Below are 6,030 nucleotides of genomic sequence, written 5' to 3'. Positions count from 1 at the left end.
CCCCAAAAAATTCCACTTAAAGCCCCTTACGCCTATCTTGGATACCATTTAAATCAAACAATTACCCCAAATGGGTCTAATATTGTCATTAAGTCCCAATATACTTTAACTGAATTGCAACAATTATGTGGACATTTCAATTGGGTGCGCAATTTTATGCGCCTCCCTACCCAAGAGCTCCAAACCTTATTTCAATTGCTTCAGGGACCCTCTGACACAACTTCCCTTTGTATACTTTCCCCTGAAGCTCAACAAGTTTTACAACAAGTCACGGATCTATTATGGTCAACACCCATGGTGTTTTTAGATACCACCGACGAAATCAAGCTGATTATATTAACTCATAATTGACAAAAAATGGCGGTGCTGACTCAAACTTGTGGTGTGTTACAATGGGTACACCTTGACACTTCCCAATTACCAAAAAATAGCACACCCATTACCATGCTATGCAACTTAGCCTTCAAAGGCCTGGAACAATGCCATCAAACATACGGCTGATTCTCCGACCGTCTTGTCTGGCCCATTCGAAAAACAGTCTTTAATTTCCTGACAGTTGAAGAGGAATTAGCCTTACAAGTCATCCATTACTAGTTTAACATTGATAATCATATGCCCAAGAACCCCTTTTTAAAGTTACACAAGAACTCCCACTTTGACGTAAATGCTGTGCTCCTTCCAAGGGCAACTTATCCCTCAAGCTGTTGTGCTTTTTATCGATATTAGCAAAACTGTTAATGGATTTTACAATGCTAATACTAAAAAATACATGATTCAACAACATTCCCTGTCCATTCAAGCTGCTGAGGTACTGGCCATTTTACTCGCCCTTACATCTTTTCCCAGAGAACCTCTTAATATTTTTTCTGATAGTTTATACGCTGTACAAACTGTTGTCGTTCTTCCTGGAGCTTTATTAACAGATGATGGTCATGATATAAAACGAATAATGTGTAAACTGCAAACTGTACTAGACAAACATGCTCAACCGTGGTACATTCAATACATTAGATTTCATGCTAACCTCCCCATACCCCTAGCAGCTGGTAATGAAGCCATTGATCGTGCTATCACACCAACTGTATTACTCACCAATACGTCCATGGACCAGGCTTGAACGTTGCAATGTCGCTTTCATTTACTACTATCAAACAATTATTTCCTGATTTGACACACCAACAATGCAAGCACATGATTCGGTCCTGCTCCTCCTGTGCACTTCCTTTACCCTTAGGATCACTTCAACCCATGGAAACAAATCCGTGAGGCCTTAGGCCCAATGGCACATGGCAAATGGACATAAACCATATCCCCCAGTTCGGCAAACAAAAATACGTCCATGTATGCATAGATTTATTCTCAGGCTTTCTAACAGCTTTAGCCTTAACAGGTGAAACAAGCCGCGCCATTAAGTCACTTCTACATGCCATTACAAATATGGGCGTTCCTTGGACCCTTAAAACAGAAAATGGCCCTGCTTACACCTCCAAATATTTTCATGAATTTCGTACCCTTTGGAACATCACACACTAGACAGGTATTCCATATAACCAACAAGGCCAAGCCATTGTTGAACACAGTCATAAAGAAATTAAGACCCTTCTTTTAAAAGAAAAGGGAAAACTGGAGGGGCTAGGGCATAAAGATCCCCAAACACAATTAAATTATTGCCTTACAGTAAAAAAATGTTTTAACATTCACACCCACCACAGGTGCATCCTCCAAGGCCCTGCATTGGGGACTCATGAAAACACCTACTCCAGTCCCTTTGGTTAGATGGAGGGACCCCATCACAAGAAAATGGGAGGGCCCTGCTCCCTTAATGGCACAAGGGAGAGGATTTGCTTGTATCTTTCCAGACATGGTGATAAACCTGCAGCTGGAGTTGTCCTACCAACCGTCACCACCTACCAATGAGATGCGTCGACTACGCTTGAACAGACCGAGGAGGAGGAGATGCAAACCTCGATCTAGAGCCCATGCCATCACTTGGGGAGACCTAAAGGAATTGGTAGAACAAGCCCAGGCTATGGCCCCAGACCCTAACTCAGGGCATGGTACTCTATTCCTCCTAATGTGTGCCATTATTACAGCCAATTCTCAATCTGCTACAGGACAAGGTAAAAGAACGTTAATGTCTAGCCCCCAAATCTTGATGATAGTAGGGGAAGATACCACCATCATCCTTCAAATGCTTTCTTCCAATGGCACTGTTGGCCTTCCTTTCTCGGCAGTTGCCCTATGGCACCAAAAAACAAACCTTACTTTCGGATGGAAAGGAGCCATCTCTTTTTGTTTTTCAGACGAGACTGTAAAACAGTTTGATGGCTGTACCATCCCCCTCTCAACAGTAACTCATAGGACAGGATGGTGGAACTACATGGCACCCTAAGCCATTTGTCCCACCTGAAAAAATTGTACTCAGGGTACTGACATACCTTTTCATATGCAGTTATGCCCATGCAGGGACTTTGATAGCTTTGGCAATGTTCCCATTCCTCTTGAGGAATTAGTGATTAGCCTTTGTGCCAGTTCCTGGCAAGGCAGAGTATTTGGGGACCTCACATTGTCCCTCTACCCGGCTATATACAACCATTCTGAAAAAAAATCCCAAACCTCAAAATCTAAAGGAGTTTTAGAACTCGTCAGGGGGACAATTGGGAGACCTAGTACTCCCCATTCCAGTCATTTGTTCATCATATTCCTGCCTGGATTTGTTCCCTTTCCTATTGGCCAATACTTGTCGTTGTAACCACTCTGCATGCAACCAGGTGTCAGGAATGGTAGTGGTTAGAGCCCTGTTCTTTTTTTGTCTAGGAGACAACTTCTCTGCTACTTGCACTCTCAGCAATCACTGGCAACCCAATGACTCATATCACTTTGTAGGTTTGGTATGTGTTCCCGCATTTATTGTTCTGGCTTCTAATGACTCTCAGTTTTCTCAGGTTCAATTAGTTCATCCATTACAATCATGTTGGCGATCATCACTACAGTGGCTTCAGCTACCACCACCGCTATATCGCTGTCCCAAAGCGTGTCCACCGTGCAAGAGATAAACCAGCTCATCCCTCAACTGTCATCCATAGAATTACAACATTTGCAAGTTGCCAATCATCTTAACGGAGGCCTCCTTGTGCTCCAGCAAAATAGACTTGCTCCAAAAAGAGATTACGTTTCTTCGATTACAAGGAGGACTATGTAATGCTATGACTACTTCTGTCTGTCAGCTTTCCACTCCAGCGCCCAACGTCACTAAAATTAGTAACTACATCAAAGGCCCTTGGTGCCTTAAGCACTTAAACTTCACCCACCATCTGCTGCATGATGTTACCCGCCTAAACCAAACCACCATACGGCTTATTTGTGCTGCCTCATTTTTAGAAGATGTGCTTAAAAAGTTACAACATTGGGTTTTACCATCCTCTCTGGTCACCTGGGGAGGCCTTGCGCTATTAGGGCTTATTCTCATGGGAATTATTAAATGCTTACACTCCTGGAAAAAATGCCTCCAATGACGGGTCACCATAATGACGTTCCTTTTAAAAGAAAAAGGGGAATTTGTGGGTAGAGTCGGTCAGATCTGGTTGAGTCAGCTAGAGTAGCAGTTGAAGCACACTTCCTGCACTTCCTGCTCATAGAGATGTGACCCACAGGCAAGTCTGCCTAGCTTGACAGCCATGAGCTGTCCATGCTCCCTACATGACCCCGGGGAACCAATCAGTGCCTGTCACCAAGCTGTGCCTGTCACAAGTGCCTTACATCAACTCCCCTTGAAGTGATTGGCAGGGAAGGGAAGGACTCAGGAGGTTGGGAAAGCTGGGGCTACAAAACTCCCCCCCTTCTCCTGCCTTCCCCCCCCCCCCCCCCGCCACCTTCAGGAAGAATAAAGGAGACCTGCTTAAGCCTATTCTCCCAGTGTTTGTTCCTTGTGGGCATCATTCACACTTACCTCCTGCCAGAGATCTAGCCCTACACATTCCATTTGGATCCCTGCCAGGATCCTTAAGTTTTTACCCATTTTCACTATACAGGATGCCCAAGGATAAACAAACCAACAAGGAAAGAAAAGTGGCTATGGTGGCCAAAGCATTTGTTTAGCTAATTATTTTAATGTTACTTGCTCTCATTGTTCTTTTACTAATTGCTTCTATAGCTGCATTACTTGAATCCATATGCTTCCTGTAAACATGTCTAAAACTTGGTATGATTTTGGCCTTTATTTCATTAGCTGCCTCTGCAGCAGCAGCTGCTATGGCACTAATACAGAATGTTAATCATAATAATTTGTCTTTAGATCTTTTTCAACCCCACAGGCAAATACCTGGATTAGAACAAGCCCCACTTCTGGACTTTGAAGTGGCAAAGACTGCTATCCCATCCCTGACAAATGTTAAAGGACTGCTAATGATATTGGTTGGCCTGGTAATGCTTTTGCTGATGGTTTTTCTATGCCTTCTTTGCATTATCCGTGCAGTGCAAATCTCTTATGAGTTTAGTCAGCTAGTTCATAAGTTCAATCTCCAAGTGAATGAATTTGCCCCGAGAGGAACTGCAGCCAGAGACAGATAAGAGGGGGTGTCAGTCTGACCAACCTAAGACAAGCATTCAGCTTCTCTCTGAAGAAGTTCCCAATGATAGGTAAGGCAGACAAGGCAAATCCACACAACCTAAGACAAGTGGGTTCACTTCTTTAAACAAAGATGGGGTGTTGGGAGCTGACAGTAAAGCTCAAAGGTCATTTTGACCCCTGTGCTCGCTTAAAGGCACATACAAGGAACTGGCTTACTTAAAAGACACCAGGTGCCTGGGATTGCTTTGCTATGTCTGCAGAGTTTGTTTTAAATTTCCTTGTTTTTCTGGATGATAGTAGACTGGCCTGAATGTGGGGACCCAATAGGATGCACCGTGCAGCATGTGTGGAACTCCCAATACCCAAGCTGCTCCCATGTTGTGAAGAGTACAACCTTACGAGATAAGGACTTTTATATATGTCCCAGAAGTAATCGAGCTGCTTCAGATATTTCTACCTGTAGTGGGGCTGATGTTTATTACTGTGCTAGGTGGGGCTGTGAGGTATCTGAGACAGGCTCTGGAATCATGCACAAGGACCCTCCCTATCCTTATCTGGCGAATCTCGCCCCCCAGACTTGCCTTGAACCCCCTGCATGGCCGGTGCTATTCTTACCAATGTAATCCTGTTAAAATAACCTTTACACAGGAGGGAAAAGGATAACTAACTGGGAGGTGGGCATGTCATTAAAGCAAAAAAGGGGGAATCTGTGGGACACGTGGGCAGCAAAGATTGTGCTGAGAGAGAGTTGAGGGGGCAGAGCCCGATTTGTTTATGTTTAGGGCATAAACAGCTGATGGAAGCTTAGGTGCATGATAAGGTGTGACCTTTACAGTGATTGGTTGGTTCCTTTTCCTCCCCAGGCCACCCGGTCTTTTTGCTTTTGAAAAGTGCTTGCTGTGTATTAATAAACGAGTTACTTTCACTTGACTCCCCGGTAAGTCTGATAGTTTCCTGGGTTAAGGGAGGCTGGGGAATGGGCTAGCGGCACACTTATGTTGCTTCAGACCACGTCCATCTTTCGTGGGATGGATGAAGACCCAAAAAATAACATATAATAAAATAAATGTAAAATAAAAAAGTAATATTTGCAAATGTTCTGATCTCAAGAATACCACTGGGGGGAGGGAATGGTGCAGTAATGTTTATTGTACTGTTCTTTGCAAATTTGGGAGGGCATCACAGCAGAAGTGCAGTATTTTTCACAATAGTGATAATGTAGTAATGATGTAAATTTAGGGAATTTTATGGTGTACCTTACAAGTTGGAAACTGTTGGGCTAGGATGACTTTGTGGCATAAAAACTTAGATTGATTGTCATAGAAATACTAGCTTAAGCTGGGCGCCGGTGGCTGATGCCTGTAATCCTAGCTAATGAGGAGGCTGAGATCTGAGGATCACGGTTCAAAGCCAGCCTGGGCAGAAAAGCCTGTGAGAATCTTTTATTTTTTTTTAATTTT

This window comes from Dipodomys spectabilis, unplaced genomic scaffold (assembly GCF_019054845.1).
Source record: "Dipodomys spectabilis isolate Male_0828 unplaced genomic scaffold, ASM1905484v1 ptg000117l, whole genome shotgun sequence".
Classification (NCBI taxonomy): Eukaryota; Metazoa; Chordata; class Mammalia; order Rodentia; family Heteromyidae; genus Dipodomys; species Dipodomys spectabilis.
This window is presented reverse-complemented; position numbering follows the sequence as displayed.